Genomic DNA, 26,188 nt, shown 5'->3' with positions numbered 1-26,188 from the left:
TTGCTATTCTAATTCAATATTTACATCTCTGCCATTTTCTGTGAAGGACAGAAATGAATCAGCTCTCATAACGTTCATATGATCTAGTTCTACTGTCATGTGGAAACAAAAGTGTTTTTTTTTTTTCTTTTTCTTTTTTTTTCCCAGTGTTGTCATGTCAGCATTACACGCAGTGGTGCTAACACCTACATTAATCACTGTATCAAGTTCTGCCTAGAATGAATCTACAAGTACCATACACATACCCAAATGATCCCTTCAGTATAAAAGCTCCCATCTCTGGTCTATCCTTAATCCCATCCCCTTCTTTCCATTTCTTCTGTTTTTCATTTTGAACACATAGTCATAAGATATATATAAATTAAGACTGTTTACAGAAGTGGCAGTAGATAAACGATTAACCCTCTGAGCATTTTACAGGTTGATCTCTCCTCATCCATTTCAACAGACACCAGCCAGAAGCATTCTTCCCACTCTGCTGCCTCTCTAGATTAGGTCTGTACCCTGCACTGAGCAAAATACTGAATGCTGCTCGCCCAGCACAAGTTTGAAGCAGAAAACAGCAGCTGTCAGAGTCACACATGCAGGCTGGTGTTTGCTTTGCGCTGAGAAAAACTTCTGAAACTTCAGGTCTACTTTTGCTTAAAGAATCTGCTTTTGTCTTCCCCTTAGCACGATGCCCTTCTTCCCTTGAAACCACGGCCGTGCTGGCAGGCTGAGCAGCGCAGCCCTGCTGCCAGGCCTCCTCTGGCTGGGGCCAATGCCGGGCAGTGATACCCCGCTGCCACTTGGTGGCAGAGGTTGGATACCATCAGCACGTTCCTGGTTCCCAGGAATGCATCGTGCATGCTTATTCTCTGCTCAAGGTGACTCTCAAGATAATTTCTTGCCTCCGCATTAATTACTATCCATATTTATAGACAAATTAAAGATTCAAACAAACATTTATTCAATTAATCACTTCGAGTTGTAGTAGAATAAACCGTATTAGCTCGGGGGTTCATGATAATTTAACACATCCATTTTCTGCCTCCTCTCTGCGGCAGCACGTCTCACACGAGTTAAAACATCAAACACCAGCAGCTATCTTTGTACTAGAAAGAGCATTAGAAGTTCTGAACCACCAAACTGTTTGCTGCAAGTCACAGTGAACAGAAAATGGATTTCCTGCAGTTATGGAATTAAGCTTGTTCCACACCCTCTTCCAAAAACATCGTGTCTAATCTTTAAGCCTTTAGCAGATAATTCAATTGCTATTTTACTGGGAGCAATTGTAAGCACGGTGTATGTTCCTAACTGTGATTCCTTTCACAACGTGAATAAACAATATTCTCCAACCAGATGCTGCTGTCAGCCTCGTGAGACCTAGCTCATCATTCCACATGTGAGGAAGCTGCATATTTTATTATACATATGCTGCAAAAGTTTTTGGTTCTATGGCCACAACCTTCTTTCCCCTGAGAGGAGCAACCCCATGACTGCAGTGGCTTTGCCCAACACAGGAGCAAGGTAGCAAGTCAAGGGACCTACCTGAATTTACATGACTGAATTTACATTTCCCTTTCTGCATGTGTTTTCCCCTTCTTGTTTCAGAATCTTTTTGAAACCAGCACAACACTGTGAACTGATAAATGCACGCAATGATAACTATCCACCTGATCTACAAGTGATAGGGAGCAGACAAATTCACCTTTGCAGGACTTTTACAGAAGGACCAAGCTGAACCCGGAGCTGAGTTTATGCCTAACTTTGGCCACAGGACTTTCTGCTCCCTACACATTTGGGACCCTGGTGTTTACTCCTCTCTACCCAAGTCTCCAACTCCACAATAATTCCAGTGGCAGTCAGAGAAAGTTACACACACGGTTCCAGAACATCTCTGCTGACATGCTGCAAGCCAGAACGCTTCCAACTGGACGGTATTTAGCAGAGCAGGATTAGGAAAAAGGCTTTTCAAGGCCAAGTCACTTTTGTCAACTGTTTTTTTTTCTGACAGGAATCTTTGTACAGATTGTACAAGTTGAAGTTCAGGACAGAGTTTATAAACCACAGGCATTTAACCTCAGAAATAAATAACTCAACCTCCTGAATAATGATAATTTCACCTAACCATAGCTGTTACTGTTTGTTTAGTCCACAAAAACAAACTCTAATCTAGAAACACTGACATAATTAAAGATCATCTCAGTATAAACCATTTCATAAAACTTTAATTAAACTTCATCTAGCTGACTTACCAGGTTAGCCAAGCTGGCTCTGTGTATACCAGCTGCACTTCATCAAATAGGAGTGCTCTATTTACAAAGCATGCATTAATCCAAATATTCGGGGCCTCTTCTGACACACTAAATGGTCGCTGAGAAAAAGAGCATGAAAACACCAAGATGTTTTGATACTGGTAACTTTCAGGCTCTAGAATAATTATTGCTGCTACTGAAGATGTGTTAGCTTTCCATGAAGAAATAAATATGAGCTAAAATTCAGAGCAGACTAACTGTGTACATGTAGGAGAGAAACCAACTCTTCTGCACAATTCACAAATTCACAATGGGAGTAGTTACTGCAGGGATCAAACATGCCATCTACCAAACTTCCAGTAATTCAAAACAATGTCACTTGGAACATTATTACGTAATACAATAAATCCGGGATTTGCTGAATTGCTGCAAGCCTTTCTTTTGGAAAAGCTCAGGTGAGAACACAAATCTGCACGGAGGAGTTCCCAGGTAATAAAACATTTGTTTCCTATTCATATGGCTCTTAGCACCAGGGTATCCAAGCTCTTAACTTATGATGCCAACAGCATTGGCCTCTGCATCCATCCAAAGCCTCTCTAGCTTCTTCCTACAACAGATCTGTATCTTCACAACATTTTCAGAAGACGCCCGTATGTATCCCACACCAGTTGCACCCGGTCAACCAAAGAGCTTTTCCAGTCTCTGCTATACCCCTCATAAAATCCCTTCATTCTACCCCGAGGATTCCAGTCTGGCAATGCAGTTTGGACTATTTCCCTTACTCAAACCTTGTGCATTCTTCTGCCTTTCATATATGTAAGCACTGATGTTTCACTAATGCACCTTTTGATTTGCATTTCTCCCATGTTTCTGCTAGACCAGACACATGCATCATGCTACACAGCTTTAAAAAAAAGCATGTAAATATCCTTAGAATGGCTCAATAGCGTAACAGACCATATGTGGCCCTGGAACACGGGCTGTGCTCATTGTACTGCTACCTGCTGAGCACAGCCACCAGCATTCAGAGCACTGTAAAAAGGGCATTACTGTAACAATGACAAAGACAGTGAGCACTACTTGTGCAGTGTCTAAATGAGCGATACAGGCTGGCATTTGGAGACTGACAGTTCAGGTATTTTGTGTTTTAACCAAATTTCAATCACCATTCAAACAATAAAATGCTTGAACGAATCAGTTGTTCCTGAGGAAGCAGAGTATGATTTCAAGCCCTTTTGCAGAAAGCACACCTGGGTGTCTCTGAAGACCAGCATGATGACAAGCCTTCTGCAAAGAAAACTGGAGAAGATCAAACTGTACTTGCTTAGAAATCGTCCTACCTTTACAGGATTTGAACTATACTTAGACTGCTGATGCCCTGTAAGAACGGAGACAGAAGCAGAGTTACAGAGAGAACAGAGCAGCTTTCAGGGGAGGGCATCACTCACAAACCGAAGAAACAGGTCACAGTGGGCAAACTGCTGGTACCGGTTCTATCCAAGTTTTAGACTACCACAGAATTATATTTATTTGTAGGATCTCTGATTATATTTATAAATGAATATTTATAATATATATATTAAAAAAACAGCCCGTGTTATGTACTTCTACTCTTTCCCTTTAAATTTTCCACAGGACGTTGGTTTTTTTAGCTGCCAATTCTGTGACCTTGCTGGAAGTCACCAAGCCAGAGATCAATTAGTGAGTACAGAATAGAGAAGCAGCATTGACTGCATTCTGTCTGTCCCTTGGGAAGAACAGCTATGCTTCAGGGTAAAAGCAGCACAAACCTGGAAGATTGTTATCCAGTGGGAGTGCTGATACTCAGGCTGGTTACTAACTGCAGGATGCAAAATGGAGGACGGAAAGGATACAGGAAAATCTCCTCTTTCCTTTGTCTTCCCCATTTACAATTTTCCAGTAATTTAAGAACAGTTTAATTTTACATACAGTGAATCCTTGTTACACTAAATATCTACAGCAAATACACCATGCTGGTTTCAAGCTATGAGCGTTTGTTAGTGCCCCATAGGAAATTATCCTTTAAAATATTTTCTGCTTTTCACACATCTCACTTAATCACCTAGCAAACTTGTGATTAGTTAGTCTGTAAAGATTAATTGTGAATATGCAAAAATAAATTAAAAGAAACCTTTACTGAATCTCAGAAAAGTTTTCCTGGGTTTTATTAGCAAAGGGAGAGTAACATTATCAGTAACATTTAAGCACGATCAAAATTGCTAAGAAGATTCAACAGTGGACTGTCCTATAGCTGTATTCCCAGTATTACATGAACACCAGCTCTTTAGTATTTAAATCAGTACATAAATATTTCACATAGAACTTAGCCTGCGATAAGCCACTTGCCTTGTTACTACACTGTTACAGCAGTCTCTCGGCTTGCCTGAATTTGCAGGCAGCTATCATGCGATTTGTGTGATCCACTGTTCTGTGCAGCCCCTCAGAAGGAACCTGAGAGATCAATAGCCCTTAAATAAGTAATCAGAAGAGCTAAAATCATGTAGGTTATCAAATAGCAAGTGTGATAAATAAAAAGTCATAGCTCCATGTACATCTGTGTATAATAGCATTTTTACATTCATTTGTTGAGTTAAATGATAGGACACTGCACACCGAAGCGTAAGAGGCAGAAATGACAAACAGTATCCAGAATAGGAAAAAAAATAGGATAACAACACATATCTACATCAAAGGTACTTGGTACGTTAATTGGGGAAAAAAAAAAAAAAAGAAACAAGATATAACGAAAGCCTTCATTCTCCCAGTCTAATGCAAGACAATCTGAAATTGAGGACTTGGAATCTATCTTCTAATCACAGAATGGGTTGGGTTGGAAGGGACCTTTACAACCATCTGGTTCCACCTTCCGCTAGCCCAGGCCGCCCTCAGCCCCATCCAGCCTGGCCTTGAGCCCTGCCAGGGACGGGGCCCCCTCAGCTCCTCAGGGCAAATCTGAGCCATGGAGCAAAGACCACGTGCAGCATGAGGCAGTTCTACACTCACAGATGTGCTGCACTAACAATGAGAAGATGAATGTAAAATATACTCTAGTGAAAATACAGCAGTATATCTGTTTGGATGTCTCAGGTTTAATCTATTTTATGACATCTACCCTACTCCAGCACATTGTCCTGCCATACCTAGAGGAGGTACCTGCCCCACTGCCTTACCCCGTTACAGAGACAGCCTGTCTGACTTTAAAGTCCTTTACTGTCTTTCCTCAAGGAGGCCTCCAACCTGCAGTCTCTTCAGCCTCAACAGGGAAATTGGTCTTCTACATTTTTAAACATTTCATTCACTTATTTCCACATCCTTACACAGTAACTCCACCTTCCACATCTGTACAGGCTCCCGCTTCCTCAAAATGGCTTAGGAGAATAAAAAGTTTCCTTCCCATATCTGGTTGGAAGACTCTAAATTAGAGCTGATTAGTCTGCTGAGACTAATGACTTAACCTGACCGCTTCAGGCTTGCATTTGGGCAGGTAAACCCTGGGAGCTTCTTTGCTGCTGTGTGATCGTCATGAGGGTATCTGCCCTACCACTTTGGGCTGCCCCGAGGATCATCTTTACAGACTGGGCTCAACTTTCCCTTAATGGGGAAATCTGATACACTTCAAAATTGATGATCAGCGTTTCCATCTACATAACTCATATGACGCAGACATACAAATCTTCCTGCTGCTCCAGCAGCACACACAACTCGTTCGCTAGTAAAGGCTTACTGAAATCTCCAGCTACAGCATACTCTACATCTAGACAACACCTCAGGATATCAATCGAAGTTTACGAAATTTTGAGGTACACATCTAATGTCTGGAAGATGACCCGTACCTGTTGCAGATCTCTCTCCATTTATCACTTTATATGATAATACCAGGTAGTTAAGCAGCAGCATTTTGGGTAAATATTCTCAAACGTTGACAGGCTGCTTCTAGTTTATACAACACAAGGAACATATCACAACATCATGAAAAAGGTAAAACATTACAAGGTATGTCTTCTCCCATGATTCTAGTTAGAGAGAGATACATATATATATGTATATATCAATATATATGTATCAGTACTCATTTGTCAGATCTAGGTTTTGGTGTACAGGACCACATCTGTTTGCTCCAAAGTTTTACTACTCAAGGATGAATAAATATCAGGAACTGCCCTGTCCCCATGCTGAGCTCCTGGATCTGGACAGCACTCCATTCAGGAAATACTCGCACCAGCTTCAGCAAGGCCAGGATTTTATGCCAAGGGTACAGCCTGTGAACATTTTCCAAATGCTATTGAATTCTTGTTGTAGTCTCACAGATTTTTTAATGATGTTGTAAAACTACTGCATTATAACCACAGTCCTCATTACAGCAAGACTTTTAGACCAGATTTCTGAGCATGGTTCAAAGCTTTTTATTTTTGTCTGACTACTTTTATTCCTAAGAATTCTCTTCTTTCTGTTGATGAAAATGAATCTTGGTAAAAGCTTTTTTCTTCTGCTTTGTTTTTTATTATGACTGTATCGCCAGCTGCACTCACACAAACTCTGACTCCAGCTCTAGGCTTCAGGGTCATTGATGGACACTCAGCTATTGCTTTCATCAAAAAATACAGACTGCTATAGACAAAAACAGATATGGGGAGAAGAAAACATGCAGTCACAAAACAAAAGAGAAAAAAAAAACAGCACTGAAAACAAAAACCTTTTGTACCAGAAACAGATTGAAAACGGAAAGAAAATTAGCATTTAAGAATGAAAAAGCCTATTCAGTGTTGACGTTACATACAACACCCGCGGAGATGGAAGCTGGGTTTATTTTTGATAGCAGTACAAACATTAAAGATAAGCCACAAGCATTTAGAAAAATATGGGCGCAGTAGAAAGGCTCACGTGACGATAGATATTTTGCTTTTAATCTTGACCTGGAAAACCTCCTCTGTGACAGGGTCTCTTTACAGTGGAGGCATGGTCCTGCCCAGTTACTCTGACATAGTGATAAAAAGGCCACCCAAGGCGTTGCTACTCTGGGATGATGGCAGGTTTTCTGTCCTAAACTTCAAAGGTAAAGGAAAACATAACCAAGAACAATGTAATATATCAAACTGAGACCCTTCACTGAACTGCTGTCTTCCTTTCTCTTGTCCAATCACATTCCTCCCTGAAAGTCATTACCCTGACAACTGTATAACCATTTCTCTAGAAAGACACAAATTTTCCTCCGAATGTACATGAAAATATTTATCTGTGCACACAACAGGTGAAAGCACTTCCTTTCATGATAAAAGACAAATGTTAGAAGTCAGATCATATAATAACACCCCATTCCCCAAGGGAGAGATGCTAAGGACCAGGAGACTTCGAAGATTACTGCCTCACCTTTATCAGAAATTTTAATTAAATGCTCATTTAAGGTTGTTACATGTTTTCTGTTTTCCCCTGAAGATCCACAATTGTTGTACGAGTGATGTCAAACGCCCGTAACTACTTCTCCTTCTCACTTGCCTCTCAGTAGGAACTGACACCATACTATCAGCAAGAATTTAAGTTCTACCAACTTGCAGAAACACTTTGAGACAAGAATCAAAATTAATTTTTTTTCCTCCACATTGACCTATGTTCACACGTGACAACATATGCAAGTGATAAGCAATACTGCAACAGTCCTAAAAATTTCTCTTTCCCCTCTTGGGGGACACTACGGGTATTTCAAAAAAAAAGTATTAAGTTAACTCCATAGCTTTAATTTCTCAGGCAACACATCTGGAATACCTGCCACAACAAAACAACCTCAGCAGAAAAGACGTCTGCATAAGCATGCTCAGTTTCAAAGCCAGCTGTTCACTGCTCTGCGTTTTGTCATGAGCACCAGTGGAAAGTTGGAGTTACAGGCTCAGCAGCTGCCAGGGGGCAGTGAGGGCACAAGGGGACTGACGGCAGCACAGCCCGCAGAACCAGCTAGATGTTGGGATGCCCAAGACTAGCTACACTGCGCCGTGTCCTAAACAGCATCTATAAAGACAAGATGAAAGCACTTTTGGTTCGGGAAGCTGCTGATGTGCAGGTTCACTACAGACAACTTCACCTGGGCTGCTTCTAGCCAAAAAAAGGAGTAAGGGATGCAGTGATGGGGGCAGACCAAAGGGACTGATATGCTGAGTGCTGGTACAGAGCTCAGAAATTCACTTGTTAATAGGAGGAGCACTACATCACAACACTCTGCAAAGCTAAGACATCAAACAAAGACGTGGAGTCAGAAGATTAACAGGTAGAGTAGCACAGTCTGGAATATGCACCTTTTTTTTTTAACCTAGACCTTTGTTGTTTTTAATAATTGATACAAAATAGCAAATGACTCACTAATTGCACTTCTAAATTGTAACCCAACCTGGAATCAATCACACATGGCATAGCTTCTGTTCTTATTTGAAGCTAAATCCACCTCAGCGCATGCAGTAGTCTCTAATAATTGCATTAGTCATAACCTGAAAGTGTTTCCCACTTACTTGGTTCCAGTTCTGCTTGCTTTTCAGGCTGATCCTCATCCCTATCGCTAAAAAGATCTCTGAAATGTAACCCCACAGAGCCTGCTCTGGGACCTGAAGAGCACTGTGGCGCATTTCACTGTATGATTTCCCCCCTCGGAGTCTAATTTTCCCCCAGTACAATTTTATCTCCTTTGCTTCCAGTCCAAAGTCAAACAACTAAACAACTATCGTTCAGGATTACACAAAATACTAGCGAGTAATCTGTCAAACTTAGTAATGACTTAGGTACACAAAGAATCAGATTCACACATACCGTCTGTCATTTGTTTTGCAGCACAGATTTGAGATTTTTAAGTACCCTCTACCCCAGAAAATCATCTGTTTGATTCTCTCCCTTCTTCTGAGATGCTGGTTTTTCCCTTCCCGCACTCCAGACCACAACCACAAATTGACTACACAGGTACTGAGCTTTTGATTTTAATGCAGATTTGCAGAAATATTGGTTTTAATATCTGCACAGTTGCCCTACAAAGATAGACTTTGTTTTATGTTTACCTTTCATGACTATAGCTTTAATCCACTCTCCATCTACTTCATGCTGCTTATATTACAACCCTTTAACCTTCACCTTCTGCTCTTTTATTTTTTTTCCTGTAGAAGCCAGATGACATCATGACTTTCCACTTTGTTTCCTGTATCCTTTGGCATTCTACTTCCCTTTGTTACTTTTCTCCTTACAACCAAATACGCAAGATGTAACAATGCTCTAGAAGTTGTTTTACATTATATGGAATTGTTTCTGACTTCATTCTTATCATTAAAGATGAGTTGCTTTGTCAAACTTCAGTATTTTCTTCAAAATACTTTGCTGTTGCAAACCATCATTTTAACTTATCACCTGTCTAAATCCAAGTCTCCTGTGTGGAAAGTATTCAGACACTGCCAAACTTCAAAGCATGCAAACGGTCACATTAAATGTCATTACTCCCACTGAAATTAAAGTTAAGCATATGAAATTATTTGGTTTTATAGGTTAAAAAGATGTAAAGTCAAACAAGTTAATTTTCAAATTCTCTGTTGTTTTTGTTTTTAGTTCTTAGAACCTGAAGAAACTAATTGCACATATAAAGAGTTTGTTTGTTTTTTTTTTTATGAAGATTTCTAAAATATATGCCTCAAACAGCTTTTTTTTTTTTTTTTCCAATTCAAAGTCTGTCCTCAGATACTTTTGCACAAATCCCATTAACTTTGGTACATATGTCTGAAGGCAGAATTTGAAACCTGTAAAGAACTGGGTCACTGGACAATGGCAAGTCTCAAACAGAGATTTCTTTTCTGTGTTATAACAAGAGAATGCCTCTTCCCTCAGGCACTATGTGAACATGCCCATTTGTCTGTAAACAATACCAGACACTTGAAAATTGATAGGTTACATTTCATCCTTGCTCACGTAGGATTTTTCTCTTTGCTATAGCTAATAGCCATTTAGTCCTCAATGTAGCATTTGTAGCTGATGCTGGATCATCCAAGTACACCGTCCCATGGGGCTGCCTCACAGAATCTCAGTGCCTGGTTCATTCCAAGCTTAAAATCAGTAACTATCAACAGCTTCTTGCAAAGAGGTCCTCTGTTATTCTGGCTTTTGTTTGGTTGGTTTTGGTCCCCATGAGAACTGTTGGTCTTATATACCAACCCCTTCCTTTACTCTATTTTTTATTTAATTCTGGTAATAAAATTATCAGATGTACAGAACGCAACATAACCACATATGAGATCTGCAAGCTGTAAAATCAGTCTTGGCATGGATATTTTTACAAGCTAATTCTATATTAAATGTCTCCGAAATAAATAGAGGAGTTCAGTCACTTACTCTGTGTGCTCTACATTAACATCTCAGATCGGTATGTTTCATTAACATCTCAGATTGGTATGTTTTTCCATATAACTGGTTATAACCCATTATATACTTGTCACAGTACAAAATCCACACAGCACAAGTCAGACCACCCTCAGCTAGTCTGACCATTCAGGAGAAAGACGAAATCGCTGTGCAGTACTCAGGTTGTGAGTTTCCTTTCCATACTCAGCTTGGAATTCTAACCCAGACTACATGAGTTGGGCGTGTTACCTCTGGCAAAGTGCTTCAGCTCATTTTTTGTCTCTGTGTCTCTACAGCCTTTGTGATTCCCTCAGTTGTTTAGGGGATGCTGGGAAAATTCAAAAATACCAGATAATGTTCTAGCATCCCCTTGACACCACAGCCTTGCAAAGAAGCCTACAAACTATCAGCGGTTCAGTTTGAACAAGCTAGGCCTCTCACTACATGTAAAGTTATTCATGCACGTGTGTTTTCTACTTCTCTTTAGAATGAACGTTACTGCTTATCTTCAGCACTGCAGAATTCCAAAAACTACCGCCTTTTACCAAAGTTCCCTCACAGGCTGCTTTAGCACAGCATGTTGCACGTTGATTAGTTTGGCATGGCATTCCCCAGTCAATTGCCTTTCATCCCTGCAGCCTATGCAAAATTGGTTTTGAAAAGTGTGAGAAATTATATTACATAGTACAATCGCCATGAACTAATATGTTCAAAGCTGAGCCTGAAAGGCACTTAAACTAGAAAACCTTGCAGAAATTTTGAAGCACTCGCGCAAACAGCTCTGGAAACATTCGTCTCTTACATTGATCCTGGAGTGCCAAGTCTTGAGAGGAAAAAATAATATTTTTGCACAAATTATGGGTCAAATATCCTCGTTTGAGGCACTCAAATGTAATGATATTGGCCATTTGAATGTTGAAGCAGAAGCACTGAGGTTCTTTGACACGCATACCAACAAACAAAAAAACCCAGACCCAACCTTCCCTCCTCATACCTAAAGGTTTCGGCACGCTAGCGCTGCTCTGAAGCGTTTGAAGCACATTACTGGAACTCTCCCTCTGACTTTGTGTTAGTGCCCGTGGCAGATGGAGCTCTAGAACCGTCAGATGTCTGGGGCTGGGAAGAATTACCACAGGGCAGCTGAAATCTAACTTGAACTGAGAAGGTGAGCCTTTGTCTTGATTTCTAGAGGAGAAAGACGTGTATTACTGCACGCTGTATTCCTTGTGGTGCCCACCCTGCCCAGGCTCACCCACAAGTCCTGATTTTAACGGCTTGACACCCGCTGCGGGATCCGTGTGGCGAGCAGCCCGCACGGTCACCCCGCTCCTCAGCGCAGCGCAGGCCGCTCCCTCCCACCGAGGGGCTGGGGAAGCGCCGGGGCCTCACCTCACACCTCACCCCGGGCCGGGCCCTGTCCGAGCCGAGCGGCCGGGCGGGGACGGGACGGGCACGGCCCGGGACCGGCCCTCACAGGGGCGCCCTGAGGCGGGGCCGCGGCGCCCCCGCTCTGAGGGGCCGTGGCCGGGGCTCCCCGCGCGCACCTGCGGCCGCCTCCGCCAGGCCCCGCCGCGCCGCTTGCGTACCCTGCGCACGGCACGCCGGCACCTACGCCACTTGCGCAACGGGAAGCCTCTCAGGTGCAGCGCCCGCCTCGGCGGCGTTACGGAGATTCCGTAAGGAACACTGCCCTCTTTGAGGGGCTTTACGCAAGCGGCGTACCGAGCTGCGGGCTCGGCCGCTCCCGCCTCGCACGGCCGCGGGAGCTCCCTGAGGCGCCGGGAGCGCTCCCCGCGGGCGGCGGCCGGGGCTAAGGCGGGGTACGCGGGGCGCGGCGGCCGCAGGTAGGGCCGGGTCGAGCACCTTTACGTCAGCCCCGTGAGGCCGCCGCGGTGAGGGGAGGGAGGGAGGGGAGGAGGAGCGGGCGGCCCGGCGGGGCTCCGCTACGCACTCTGCGCGGCGGCGCGGCATCCCTCTACGCCGGCGGCGTAAGGCTCCCTCTCAGGTGCAGGCAGGGGGCGGGCTCACGTTGCCCGGCAGCCGCAGCCTATGGGGGCGCGGGGCGCTGTCACGTGCCCGAGCCCCGCTCGCCGCTGCGGAGCCGGAGGAGCCGGACGGGGCCGGGCCGGGCCGGGGGCTGCGGCGGGGCCGGCGGCCGGCGGGGTGAGGGGGGGGGGGAGCGGGGACGGGGGGGGACCGGTGGTGAGGGGGGGGGGGGGGCTCGGTGCCACCCTGAGGGGAGGCGGGTGCCGGGCACCGCTCCGCCCACTGCACCGGGCACTGCGGGCAGCAGGCAAGGGCAGGACGGGGGCGGCGGGGCCGTTAGGGAAGGGGGGGGGCGGGGGGGGTGTGGGGACCGTTAGGACCGTTGGGACCGTTGGGGTGGGGGGGGAGGTGTGAGGGAGGGGCCGTTAGCGCGGGGGGGGGGCTGGGGGCGGCGCGGGGCCAACGGGCACCGGGGGGGGCGGGGGGGGAGCCCGGTCCCGGCCCCCCCGGAGCGTCCCCGGGGCCCCCCCAGCGCCGCAGCCCCGCGGGGTGCGGGAGGAGCCGCCCGCGCCCTGCCCCGCGCTGGGGTTGGGGTCGGGGTCGGGTCGGGGTTTGTTACCTTTTATTCCCCTTCCTGGCTTCGCCCCGCACCGGGGGCTGTGGAGCCGCTGCTTGGTGTGCAGGGGAGAAGTGCCGAGGCTGGGGATCCGCTGGAGGGTCCCCAGGGGGGCAGAACGCCAGTTCTGTATGGGGCTGGACGTGCCCGCTGCCCGGCCAAAGGGCTCCCTGGTGATCCCACGGTGCTGTGCGATCCCAGAAGGGACGGGGAGAATGTCCTGCTCCAAAGAGTCCGTGCACGGAGCAGAGCGTTGGAAGGGCTGGTAAAATGGTGGAGTTGGGATGGGTCTGAATTTGCGTGGCTGTGTCCTACAGACCTTTCTTTTTCAGTACGAGGCTTCGGGTATTTCTTACAGAAGACTTAACGCTTCTGAGCGTGGTTAAGGTGAGGGAAGACTGAAGTGCATGCTGTTGTCAGGTGGTCGTAACGTGACGTAAGGTGTTTCAGATCTCCAGTTCTAAAAAGTGCTTGCACCACTGGCACGTAAGTCAAAATAGTTGTGCTTACAGAGCCGTGTGTCCTGGCAAGCGTCTAAAACCCAGTAAAGGCAGAAAGTTAACCTCACTTCCTTCACTCGTGCAGAATGATTTTCTGTTCTTGGAAAGAACAGGGAAGGAAGGACTCTGAAAACTTCGGTCTCACTGTATTTTGTTTTTGAGGATGTGATGACCTCTCTTTGGGAGACCCAAAGGAAGCAACTGAGGAGGCAGAGAGGGCCTGGGGTTTGCAGCAAGGGAGTGACGATGGAAAAGTGCTGCCTGTGCTGGGGGACAGGGGGAGGCCTTGAAAATATCTGAGGGAAGGAGTAAGGCCTGGCTGTGTCCGTAGAGGTTGTACTGGTGTTTTCCTTTATAAGTGTGTGCTGGTTGCTTGCAGCCTCTCAGAAAGCAGAAGAGTTCTCCAAGAATTTGGATAGTCTGCCTCTTAGATGGGCCATCAAAAATGTGTAAAGGATGGGTTGAGGTTATTTCCTGCCAGTCTGCAGAAGAAGTAGTAGAAGGCCGTGTCAGCAAACGGGCTGGCTGTGACTTGTACTACATTCCTGGTCATTTTTAGGAAGTTGGACTCTGGAAGTTCTTGGCGTGTGTCATTTTGTCTCTCTGGAACTTTCCAATCATTTTTTCTGCTTCACATTAGTGTAGAATGAAGGAAGGAATAGGGAAAAGAGCGGGTACTGATCGCTAATGGTCAGGTTTTAATATTTTGTTTTCCGTTTCTCATTATCTTGTCGTTGATAGCACAAGTCTAGTGCTGTTTTCGCATTCCTCGTAGAATCTTTTGTTCTGGCAAAGTTTCTTACTCCTGTTTTATAAAAGGGCCGTTCGTCCACGCCGATCGCTATTATTGAACTATCGACAGTATTGTCGTCTCCTCCCAAAGAGGATGCTGAGGAAGCACCAGGTCTTGCTCCCAAGGGTTCACGGGCTAAATGGAAGGTAGGAATCTAGGACTGAATTTCTTGGAACCGGAGGAAGCTTCTACCTAGAAATACCCATGTGTTTGGGTGAGCCCCAGCTGGTGACTGAAGGTTGCTGAGTCCAGCCTCGTGGCTTGTCCTAGAAGATGGAATTCCAGCTGCTTCTGGTTGCTGCTGCTGTAAAACCAATTGCAAGTGAGAAGTGGTAGGCAAGTGGAAAGGTGTAACACAAGGTGGGCCTCATGTGCAGATCCCTACAACAGAGTCTTGAGCTAGCTAAGCAATCGTATAGAAAGCCATTGGGCGGAGAGGAGCAGTGTGGGAGCAGAGGGCAAAAGGCATGCCTTCCGTAAATATTAGCGTAGAGCTGAAACTCGGTGCAGATGCAGAGTTTGGGAACTGGTTTCCAGCTTGTGAGCAGAGTCTTTCCCATGGGTGTTCATTCGGTAGCAGTGATGCTTAAGGTTGCAGAGCTCTTTTCTTTTGAAGCCACTCTGTTCCTCCAAGGTCTGTGGCTGGGCAGGCATTTTTTTGAACTGTCTCATCTAAAAAGTGAAGCCTGTTGGGGGAGGAGGGGAGAGTAAAGGAAAAAGGGGAGGGGGGAGCTAGTCCAGGCTGCTTCGTCTTGTGAAAAAGCCTCACTGTAGAATCATAAAAGTTGCACTTTTTCCACGTTGCTTTGGAAGCAGCTGAACTTTGTAACTTGGCATGTAAATAGAGCTCTTTGAAGAGCACGTCCATGGCTGGAAAGAAGGGAGAGGGAAATGCCCTGGCTGGTTAACAAGCTTGCGTGTGTGTAAAAAGCCACTGTGAGCGTGCTCACTGACGGACCTGTTGGAACAGAAAGAAAAGTTTGCAGGGTCTCGTCCTTGGCTGTGCTGATGTGCGTAGGCACGCTGGCCGCTTCTAGGGGTGAGTATAAATATGGAGCTGCAAGAAAAGCAGGCAGTTTGAGGATTTCTGTAGCTTGGGCTAGATGAGGGCGAATACCTGGAGCCAGGGAGGGGAAGCATCCCCCAAGAGGTGCCAGCGTTGCGGGAGGCGCTTGGAAGGTGCGCAGGCCAGGGTCCTGTCTGTGCTGAACAGGGCAGCTGGCAGCTGTTGGTGGGTTAGGGTTTAAGATAAATGTAGCCATGCCAGCAGAGGACTGGAGCACCGCATTTTGATTTCTGTAACTTGTTTTGTATCGAGGTCAGGGAGAGGAGGCTTTTCTGTTCTGACAACATATGCATGAGGAGCACTTGGCTGAGGCAGTGTCCTGGATTTGCTGTAAACTGAGCAATATTGGCAAGTGAAGGTGATTTTACTGCTGTATACGCCGCAGCCATGAAATTAAAGGGAAAAATCCTGCTTAAAGCAACGTGAAAATTACAGTTACAGATTTAAATGGCACAAAAATGCAAATCTCAAACGTTTCTACAGGAATCATAGTTTTACTGCGTATGTTGTACTTGCAGTGTGCACTTGGCAAACAGAAACTTAGCACTTGATATTTAAGGAAAGAGAAGCCTGTGCTGTCCTACCTGAAAATATTTGCTTCTATTTTTATTAAAAGCAATGATTAATACAAACTACAAGACAAGAGACAGTATTTCTTCAGTTGTCCTTTTGCATTTCTTGGCAGTTGTATAGTTTTTCCTTCTTATGTGTGAGTCTTTCACAGCGCAATGATGACAGAAGACATAGATAGTGGCGCATGCACTGTGTCAACTCACAGACAGTGTTTCTATGTAGCTTTTTCAAAAAACTTTAAATTGATGTCCCTTTAAGAAAAGGCACGCATAAGAGTTGTTGTGAATGATATGAGTGAGTTAGGCTTCTCGCACTTTGTATTTTTGGACTTTATTTTGTAGCTATATTACCTTATATTTCTAGTCCTTTAATGTTAAACATCACGGAATGAAGGAGGATTTGGACCTCGCTCCGTGTTGGTCTGTTGCCTTGTATTCATACTTCGGCTTTGCAAGGCATATACTGACCTTTCCATTAATTTCCTATGCACTATAGGAATGTAGACAAGGTGCTGGGTATAGGAGAAATGTTACAAAAAATTCAGAGTATGTGGTTTGTTCTGCTGCTACTGAAAGGTATGTAAAGCATGGTACTGGGCTGCTCCCTCCCTCCTGCTCTGCCAGCTAAAAGCAAGAATTGAGCCTAATCCTACGCGTGGATTTTCCATGCAGCCGAGCGAGGCTGCTTTGTTACTGGGCCATCTGCACATTTGCTGATTGGTTTCTCAAGTGGTAAAGACCATGGATTATTAAAACCCATGCCCTCATTGTTTTACTTAATTGATTTTTTCCATAGCTAAGCAAAATTTTTCTCTTTCGTAGTAAAATGTTTTCTCAACGTGCTGGCAAACTACAGGTGCCTACAGGAGGAATAATCTTAGGAAATCCAGTTGCTGCCTCAGTTTAGCAGATCTCTCAGACTGGGGAAACTTAAGTGATCCTGCTGCACGGGTTGAATTAAAGCAGTGCTCTTATGTTGTGGCTTGGCATACTGCTTAAGAGCCTCAAGATGCTACTTGTGATTGACATAACAAAATGTAAATTATATGCTGTTTTACTAGGCTCTAATTTATCTGTCGTAAGGTTTGTGTACCAATAGTACTAAGCTCTTTTTACAGCAATGCTTCTCTTCCATTTAATATCTGCATAGGGGAATTGAATTACTCTTAATTGTATGCTTAAAAATAAAATAAAATTGGGGCATGTCTGGCTATCACAGTAAATTAAATTTTGCTGCTTCACATTCTTATTGTGCATTTACTTTAAATTGACTTTATTGAAAAATTAAATGCTTGAATAGCTGATTGGGAGCAACACTCTCACTAGTGGGTGGTCAAGAGATGTCAAAGAACCTCGAGAAATCTTAGAAAACAATATCCATTACGGTTTTAGACCTTGAATTTCCCGATGTAGTTAGTGGTGTGAGAGGCGAAGCAGTGACCGAAGCTGAGCACTCAATGAGCTCAGTGGTGAGGAGCTGCCACCGCCTCTCAGGCATTCGTGTCCCATAGCAGGAGCAGAGAAGCACAAGTTGGTTTGGGAGGCCTTTACTTCTCTCCTTCCTCTGATTCCTGGGAGGGGAGACACTTTCACTAAAGGTATTTCTTGTTTGACTTGTAACACAGCAAAGCAGAGCATTAGCACAGTGTTTTAAGTGCTGGGCCCGGAGGTGTTTTTAGTGTTCTCTGAGCCACAGGTATGTTGTTACATGGGGAAATGTTTCTCCCAAGCTATTGCATTAATTCAGATGATTATAACCTTAACCAGAGTCTTCCCCTAATCATAGCTCTCAGCTGGCAGTGTCTGTCTTCCTGGAAAAGCACAAATGGGCTCCAGGTGAGCGTGAAGCGCAGACACGGGTGCTGTGCAGAGCTGGTTTGGGAACAAGGGCTGCCTGTTTCTACAAATGAGCCTTGGCAAAGCAGTCACACACTTGAGGCTTGGGAGCAGGATTTTCATGGGCACGCAACACTGCTGATCTTGTCTAGTGAGATTTCACTGCAGAAGGGTTTATCCTAGTGGCAACAACACTCTGAAACTGAAATATATGTATATATATTTAGGGGGAGGATCTTTAGCTGTGGATTTTGTAAAGTCACAGAGTTAGCCTTTAAGGAGGCATGAAAAATTTTGCTATTTGTCGCAGGGCACTGGCTTTTGTTATGAGGTAGCAGCCCAAACTTTGTTACCTGTCTACCTATTTAACCTGTCCCATAAACGTGCTGTCTCTTGAATGTTCCCATCTTTGTTCTTTTAAAAGCATACACAAAATTGAGCAAGATAAGAAGCCAGCAGGCTGCATCCCGCTGAATTTAGTTGCTGTTGTTGAAATGGGTGAAGCTTTTAAAACTGCTGGCTAGTATGTGCAGGACTAAAGAAGGCATTTAATTTGAACAGACACTCTTCTTACAGCCTGCTTAGCAAAACCCCGAATGGTGGTACTAAATGCATCACCTGGACATTGGATGGAAGTCTACAGTAAAGGTTGCACAAGTCCGTTTCAAAAAAAAAAAAAAAAAAGATTATAGCTTGTACTAGACAGAAAAAAAGCATTTGATTTCTCTGTGGTAGGAGATTCAGCTGTCCAGAGCGCTGCTGGGTCTGTGTGTCTGTTAGAGCATGTAGCGTGGTGATAAAGGGTCCTGCCAGGCAACCTTACAAGATAAGACGAATAGAATTGGGTTGTGGATGTTTTTCTTAACCCTAGAAACAAATAACGTGTAATCAGTTGATGTAAAAGTGCTGACTAATGTGTGTTAACATTTAATCAATTTGGAGCCGAGTTTAAGGGCCAGCTGTTTATGTTGCTGATGACCCGGTCTTAGGCCTGGCCCGGAGCTGGGCAGAGGGCAGTGTGCTGTGGAGCAGCTATTTAATGTCCTAAAGCTTCATGATCTCTTGATTTGATGTCTGGATAATTGGACTTAACAAATACATTAGGGCTACTTTGGTTACCCAGTCATGCTGTCCCAGTATTTAATTGTATAGAGATATAATTTGTTGCTTCAAAGTGGTCAGCTATGCCACTTGGATGACCTTAAGGATGGGTGGCTGCATCGCTGTAGAAGTGCCACTTGTTATGTATGGAACAGGGGCTGTTGTGTTGGGCGCATCACGCTCAAGCCCAGGAGAACTGCGAGTGTTCTTTCTCCAACTGGACATTGATAAAAAGCTCAGTGAATAAACTCTTCAGAACCAGGCACAGAGCAGCACTGATCTGGTGAAGAAGTCTGGTGATTAAACTGAAAGTATTGATTATGGGAGCATTTGGCTCCTTTTCAGGTTCTGCTGTGGATTTACCACATGATTTCATTTCTTCATGTCTCAGGTTCCCCTTTAAAGACCTGAAATGTTTCCCTCTGTCACAAAAACTGTTAGTTTGAAACCACTAATATATGTACTTGGGTAAATATGGTGACAAGTGTTCTAGAAAAGCCAGAAAGAAAGGCAAACACTGGGAAAAGGGGGTTGGAGACAAGGCTGATAACTTCTCTGCTTCTGGTGGGTGAGGGTGAAATTGGCGGCTGCCAAAAATATGAGCTCAGACAAGTCGCTTGTTCTGCTCGGAGCCCACATCTGCACACACCTCCCCATCTCCACAGATGGCCAGGAGGCTGAAAAGAGAACACAGTTGTCTAAATTTGTGTAAGAGAAAGGAATCATGACTCCCACCTTGAAGGCGAATAAGAACCTCTTGCAACTGTGGTATTTCTGACAATTTTAAGTTTGGTTGAATTTTCAGTCTTAGCAAATTACGTGAAACCTGACGCTGTTGTAACTTCCAAATACATAATTTTTACACTGTGTTGTGTTAAAAGATGGCTGGCTGCAACTGGACTCCATTCCTGTCAAAACTCTCCTGCTAAGGAACCAGTTGGATTCAGAGCACTTCTTTGCATGCTTATGCTGTAACAACTTATCAATATGATAATTTTCCTTCTGAGATTTCACAGTGCTACACGTTTTAGAAAAAACAAGTGTCACCATCTAAATAGTGATGGTACTGTTTGAAACAATCATCAGAAAAGGCACAAAAATAGAAATAAACTATTTTCTTCCTTATGTTTCTTTTCTTCTAACAGTATTGTGGGAATGAGATTGTAATATTTAGTAGGTTGGCTGTTTCCCTACCATCTGCTTTATCTTTTGGGGGAATCTAGTCATTTTTCTCTGTTAGCCCATGGGATATAGGATGTGGCTTATTCCAAGTAGATGGGAGTAATTATTATATAAGTAGTGAGCTCTTGACCAAAAGTCTGTTTTTGTGGACGTGGCCTTGTGTAATAGACCAATAACAAGAGTACTTTACCAAGTGTGTCTTTGGCAGGTCTCTGATTAACTTTGCAGATAGTGATTGAGAACTGAATGCTTCTGAAGCTTGACATATATTGTTTCTCCTCAGCCAGAACACTGAAGAACCTGAAACTGGAGACTTCCTGACTCTTTCAAAAACAAATGAGCAAAACTGTGTTGTTTAATTTCTTGCTATGGGTTGGGAGCCTGAGCTTTGTGCCAAGTTTCAGTAAGAAACAAAATAGGACTGCAGAGTTGAGGGGAGAAAAAAACTTCTCACAAGGAGGGTTTGAACAGGACTGCTGATAAAGCCACAACTTTGAGAAACTTTGACTTTAATAAATAAATTCTTAAAAGGGAGATGAGATATGGCCTGCCTTAAACATCGTTGGGTGAACTACAGTTCTTAGCTGAACAACTTCCCAAGTGCGTAAGTGCAGTGTTTCAGGCTACTTAATAGAGATTCCACATTAGTGTTGGAATAACTGCATGTTACAAATGAATCTGCTTTTTCTGTGTAGTTGAAAAATAACATACCTCTGTTTTGGTTTCCGTTGAGATGTTTCCAAGTGTGCTTTTAGTAAAGCAACATAAGCATAGTGTCATTGTCATAACAGCATTCCACCCCTGGTGAGAAGTTGCAGCAGCACTGTAGGAAGGTGCCATCGGTCATTTCCTTACAGGATGTCAGTCATTCTTGCAGCACCATGTCTGCAAAACTTTCTGTGAAGGCTCTGACAAGTTCCATGAAATTTTGGAGGAAGCAAATGTTCTGAAAGAACGTTAAGGTAAAAGAGAAACAGGCAAGCAGAGAGTTGAATTAAGCTGATTTGGATCAGTGATTTGCCTGTAGATAGGTAGAGTCCAGATGAAGCTGCCAGAAGTTCCTTCAGTAGTTTGAGTATCCGTTTGCTCCTGATGCTTGTACAGTTACTGCAGTGTTTGAGTATCACGCTGGTGCTTCTGCAGTTGCTGAAGTTGGCTCAGCCTGCCTCCTTGCAGTTCTTCCTTGGAGGAGCTGCTTGTGGAGAGCTCATCTGGGCTTGGGACGGACTCAATGGTATGCTTACTGTTTGCTTTCACACGGAGATCTGTAATCTTTATTTTAATGTGACCCCTTTGGCTGGATTCTTTTCTTTTGCTTGTAAATGTTTGATCTGCACGTGGAACTCGCCATACTCTTGTGCCAGAAAAATAAAAACTGGCTTTCTGTTTGCACTGGGCACTACTGATTTGCAGGAGTCAACTGATTTCACTGCCAGCTTTAGCAGGTGCGCCGTGCCTGAATGGGGGCTCTTCACCCCCTTCGTGCAGTACAGTAGCAAGTCTCATGCTCGGTACAGAGAAGATTCAGTTTTGGCTGAGAGCTGAGGAGTACAGGGATTTGCTGTACTTTTCCTCTCTTTTCTTTTTCTTGTTCTGTTTCTATTTGTGCTCCTCTTGTGTTCACAAAGTTTGGAATGTTTCCTGAAAGGACTTTGTGTGTTAGCGTTTATATTGGTAGATTGGTTAATAACTGGATAATGTGCATGCACAAAATACAGCCTTAAGTCTCCTTCATACTTCAAAACGTTGGAACAGATCAGAAAACTGTCATCCTCGATGCTGTAAGAGGATCGTGGCTGTTCAGCACTGCAGCACAAGAACAGCTTGCAGGTATTCAGCACAAGAGCGATGGAACGGTGGCTGCGGAGCCTCATGCGGGGGGAGGAGAAGAGCAGGGAGCTCTGGCTGCGCTCGCTGTGCTGCTCACGGGAGGGAGAGAAAATTGCCCAGAGAACCACATGTGCAGAGTGCGTGGAGCCCGAGGGAAGCGGTAACTGTTGGCTGTGTTTGCTTTCCTTTTGTTTGTTTCTTAGGCACCTAAGAGATGTTTTTAGAAGGAGGGTAGAGTCACATAACAAACAGCGATGGAAAGTGGCGCTCTGGCAGAGCTGGGCTTTGTGTAGGGATCGTGATATCGAAGGGATGCTGTTTGAGGTGTGTGATGTGGGCACAGGAGGGGGAAGCGAAGTGCTGACATCTGCTCTCCTGGTCATCCTGGAGTTTCGGCTTTCTTTAGTTTGTAAGAGAGGTGCTGTCAGGCTGATGGGGTTGGGGCCGCATAGAGGGCCAGCTGGTATCTAGTGTGAAGGCTGCTTTTGTTGTTCTGAGGGGAGTGAGCTCCCCTATCTTCCGTAGCCTGTGCCACGTAGAGCTTCAGAAATGCCGCGTGGCAAAGCCAACCACCTGATTCCCTTGCAGTGCTCTCCGCAGTAACCACAGGCTACTGCAGGCTAGGATCTGCGCTGGCCTTTTGGTCTTTTCTTGTGTGTGGCTCTAATTCATCGCATCCCTGTGCCGGGGCTGCTGGCAGGCTGCAATGTGCTGCGACTGGGTGGTTTGCACGTGGCAAAGGACAAATGCTGCGAGGACTCAGAAGTCTTTGAGGGCTAAATTGGTGTGTTGGTGACTTGGCTAATAGGAGAAATTAGTTGTTTTTTTACATGCGTTGTCTGTAGACATCTACATATACTTGCATGTCTTTGGTTTCCTTTTTTGTTGTTTTAAAGCAAAATCGTGGTGACAATGTAAAACCTGACGTTTGCCAGGTGACAGAAAGAGGCATGTCCCAACAAAAGCAGCAGTTGCTTCTTTTCCTCCTTTTCCCAGCAGTGGTGCTAGGAGAGGAATTTGGAGAGCCTTTAAGGTGCCAATAGCACACAACTTTTTAAAAGTTTAGCCTTTTGTCTCTGGCAGAGTCGGTAACAGCCATGAGATGTGAACATGATGTGCTGCTGGGTTCTTACTGCTGCCTTTGAAGTTATTCCTGGGAGGCTTGTGCAGTGAAGCCCTCAACGTGTGTCCATGCTTGCAAGAAGCAGCATTTGTAAGATTTAATCTCAACATTTATGAGCTAAATGCCCCAGAACTGGGGGCAGGGTTCCTCCTGCCCAGCCTGTTATAAGAGGAAATCTTCTGAGCTCAAAATCGGGGGGAAAACGGGACACTGGTCCTTGAATGACAAAGATTTTTTCTGTGGTTTGTGTCTCATGTCAATACTGACTTGGATTCAAATTGTTGAGTGTGCCTGAAATTAATTTCCTTCAAAACCAAAACACTGTGCTGGAACTTGGTGTCCAGAATGCGGTGCGTGATGCTGAGGAAGGGGTTGCTGGATGGAATGGGGCTGCAGAGCTTCCCCTCACCTTGCTGAACGGCTCAGGGCCCTTGCTGGTGTCCTGAGATGTCCTCATTTTGCTGGCTTCTGTTCTTCCCGAGAACAGACTGTGTGCCTCTTGCTGCCTAACAAAAGAGGGACTCCATTGTCCTCTTCTGAAAAAGACGGGGTGGTCACTGAGTCTGTGTCAGTCTGACTTCCCAAAGAGTGGAGTGCTCAAAAAATCTGATGTCTGAAAATAGGACACATTCTGAATTCAGTTCCCGAGATTAATCACCCCATATTCAGATACTGAATTGCTAATTTGGATGCCATGAATCTGCAGGTAATTGTTGTCAAGCATTTAGCTGGGACTCTTTGCCAAGCTGGCCTGCAAAGGATGGCTCCGCTCCTGCGAGCGAGGGCAGCCAGCAGCGCAGCGTCTGTGCAAATTGAACTAAAGAAGGCTGAGTAAGGGGTGGAAAGCTGGTGGGGTGGGGGCTGTGGCACACTCCAGGGCTTAGTGTGTATGGTAAGTGAAAAACTAATTTATTTTCCAAGTCCTGCCATAGATTTACAATGACATTTCCCAATGTCAGTTGAGTCTTTGGAGATGGGGTCTCTTCTAAATGCAAACAGCATCAAACGTGTACCTGTTACCAGGGCTGGGGAAGTAATGGCTAGGAAGTGCTGTGAAATTCTTGCGTGCACAGCTACGTTCGGGGAGCGTTTTGCTCTCTAACAAAAAAGCACATCGGAGCTTCCTACTGCAATCAAAATGGAAGAGCTTATTATGCTTCAGTCCCCGCTGCTAGGTTAAGCCGAAGATTGCTGTTTCCCACAGGTCAGCGGTGGAGCACTGGGTAGTACTGTCTGTTTACCAGTAGATGGAGAAGTAATGACCCATATTTCTTTAGTTTGTAACCTCCAAGCTGTTTCATTCAATTTATTGTTCATGGTGCTGCAAAAAAAAATCTCTTGAATGGCAGCAGAGTGCTAGAGACTCGCAGGGGCTGCAGGGAACTTGCAGGGACTGCTGGTCACTTCCACAGAGCAGCCTGGTGACACATGCCTGCTTTGGTCCGTGTCTGCTCATCAGATTTAAGAATGAGGCCAGAGTCTAGAAGTGTGACATATTTGCCCCGTGGTACATGGAAAAAAATTACCCCAAGCACTTGAAATGAACCTAGTTATATAAGTAGTCCTATTGAGCAACAGTGCTTGGAGTGCCATGGAGCTGCCTTTGACTCCTCTATTAGCTTTAATTTTCATGGTGTTTTTCCAAGAAGAAAAAACACTAAAGTTTTGTTCTCAGCACAGGGATAAATGGAATGTCTCTGTCACTTGTCTGAAACCATGTGTTGAAAGGCATGATTTTTTCCTAACAGTTTTGCAGAGTAATAGAACAGAATATGATTTGGATTACAGCAGACACATGCTGGGTCAGTTTAAAGTCTGCCAACTTCTAATTTGCAATTTCTAGAAAATTTAGAGCAGAAACATCTGAGTGCCTGCAGAAATCATCATTCTAAATTTAACTTGCAGATTTTGTCTTGGTAAAGCAGGAAACTGTCTGGTAACATTTGTCCACTGAATTCCAGGGAGTAACCTTTCTTTTCTTGTGCTGAGAGGTCTACGTAGGTAGAAGCAGTTATATTGAGAACATTAGGATATAATTTTTTATTTTTTTTTTTACTACCAGAAGTACAGTTCTAGACTGTAAAAACTAAGGAGATTCTTTGTGCTCTGAAGATTAAAGTTCAGTGTTCGTGTCCCTCTGGTTCTTTTTCCCTTTGCCGTGGTATCCTGTAATAATGATGGTGTAGTGACACAGCACAGACACAGATGGCTAAGCAGGTAAGCAAAACATTAGGACTGTAATACAGCTCTGTCATAACGTCTGACTGATGGCTGAAAGGTTTTGTATCCTATTGCCCAGCTTAGGAGAAATTCCATTGATTTATAAAGTAGCTGTTTTTCTATTCAGGTTTTGATGTTGCCCTGTGCATTTGATCTGTGCACTCCTACTCTGACGTGTTGTGGCTTCCCAAGTACACCTTCTTTGAAAAAAATAAAATTAAAAAACCAAAACACCTTCACTGTTGCTTTTGGGAACAGCAGGTTCCCTGTTATCAGGGGAAGCTGATGTAGCTAGACACAAAATAGTTAATGACCCAAAATAAACAAACTTAGATTGTTTTTCTCCAGTCTTTCCCTCGATAACAATTTCAAGTGTTACTTCTAGCAGCTATAGTGTACAGAGGGGGCTTTGGGGAGAAAGTGAGATTTTTGTTGTTGTTGTAAATTGATCTTCCTGTAAAGCTGAGAGCATTTTGAGTGCTGCTATCGATTACACACTCTATTTGCTTCCCTCAGAGAAGAATGGGCATGCACCCTGTTTTACATTGCAGTTGCTGTCACGCACTTCTGTTTCCTAACCTGGATGTCATCTTCCTAACCTCCACAAACGCCCCAAACGGCTCGGTCCTTTGGCTTGTGGCAAGCAAGTTGCCTCCAAGCCTCTGATGTTGGTCATAGCCTTATATTTTGATGTTCAGAGGTGTTGCTTAACATTGAGAGAGAGAGCAAAATAGGTTGGCAATTACAGGG

The 26,188-nt window shown here is 44.5% G+C and overlaps 2 protein-coding genes across 15 annotated transcripts in view; one reads left to right on the top strand and one right to left on the bottom strand.

Moving 5' to 3' along the window:
• CRB2 (crumbs cell polarity complex component 2) overlaps positions 1-12,137 on the bottom strand; it is a 65,849-nt gene extending 53,712 nt beyond the window's left edge. Inside the window, exon 1 of the mRNA XM_072025256.1 lies at positions 12,003-12,137. The gene's annotated coding sequence lies outside the window, so the exon portion shown is untranslated. The remainder of the gene's footprint in view (positions 1-12,002) is intronic.
• A 25-nt stretch (positions 12,138-12,162) lies between these two features.
• The window catches only part of STRBP (spermatid perinuclear RNA binding protein), a 67,767-nt gene continuing 53,741 nt past the window's right edge, over positions 12,163-26,188 (top strand). For 9 of the 14 annotated variants that reach the window (XR_003501038.3, XR_005259945.2, XM_027470911.3 and 6 more), the window contains exon 1: positions 12,630-12,776. The gene's annotated coding sequence lies outside the window, so the exon portion shown is untranslated. The other 5 variants (XM_027470905.3, XM_027470906.3, XM_072025269.1 and 2 more) reach the window with 5 other exon arrangements.

This window comes from Anas platyrhynchos, chromosome 18 (assembly GCF_047663525.1).
Source record: "Anas platyrhynchos isolate ZD024472 breed Pekin duck chromosome 18, IASCAAS_PekinDuck_T2T, whole genome shotgun sequence".
NCBI classification, from domain to species: Eukaryota; Metazoa; Chordata; class Aves; order Anseriformes; family Anatidae; genus Anas; species Anas platyrhynchos.
This window is presented reverse-complemented; position numbering and strand designations above follow the sequence as displayed.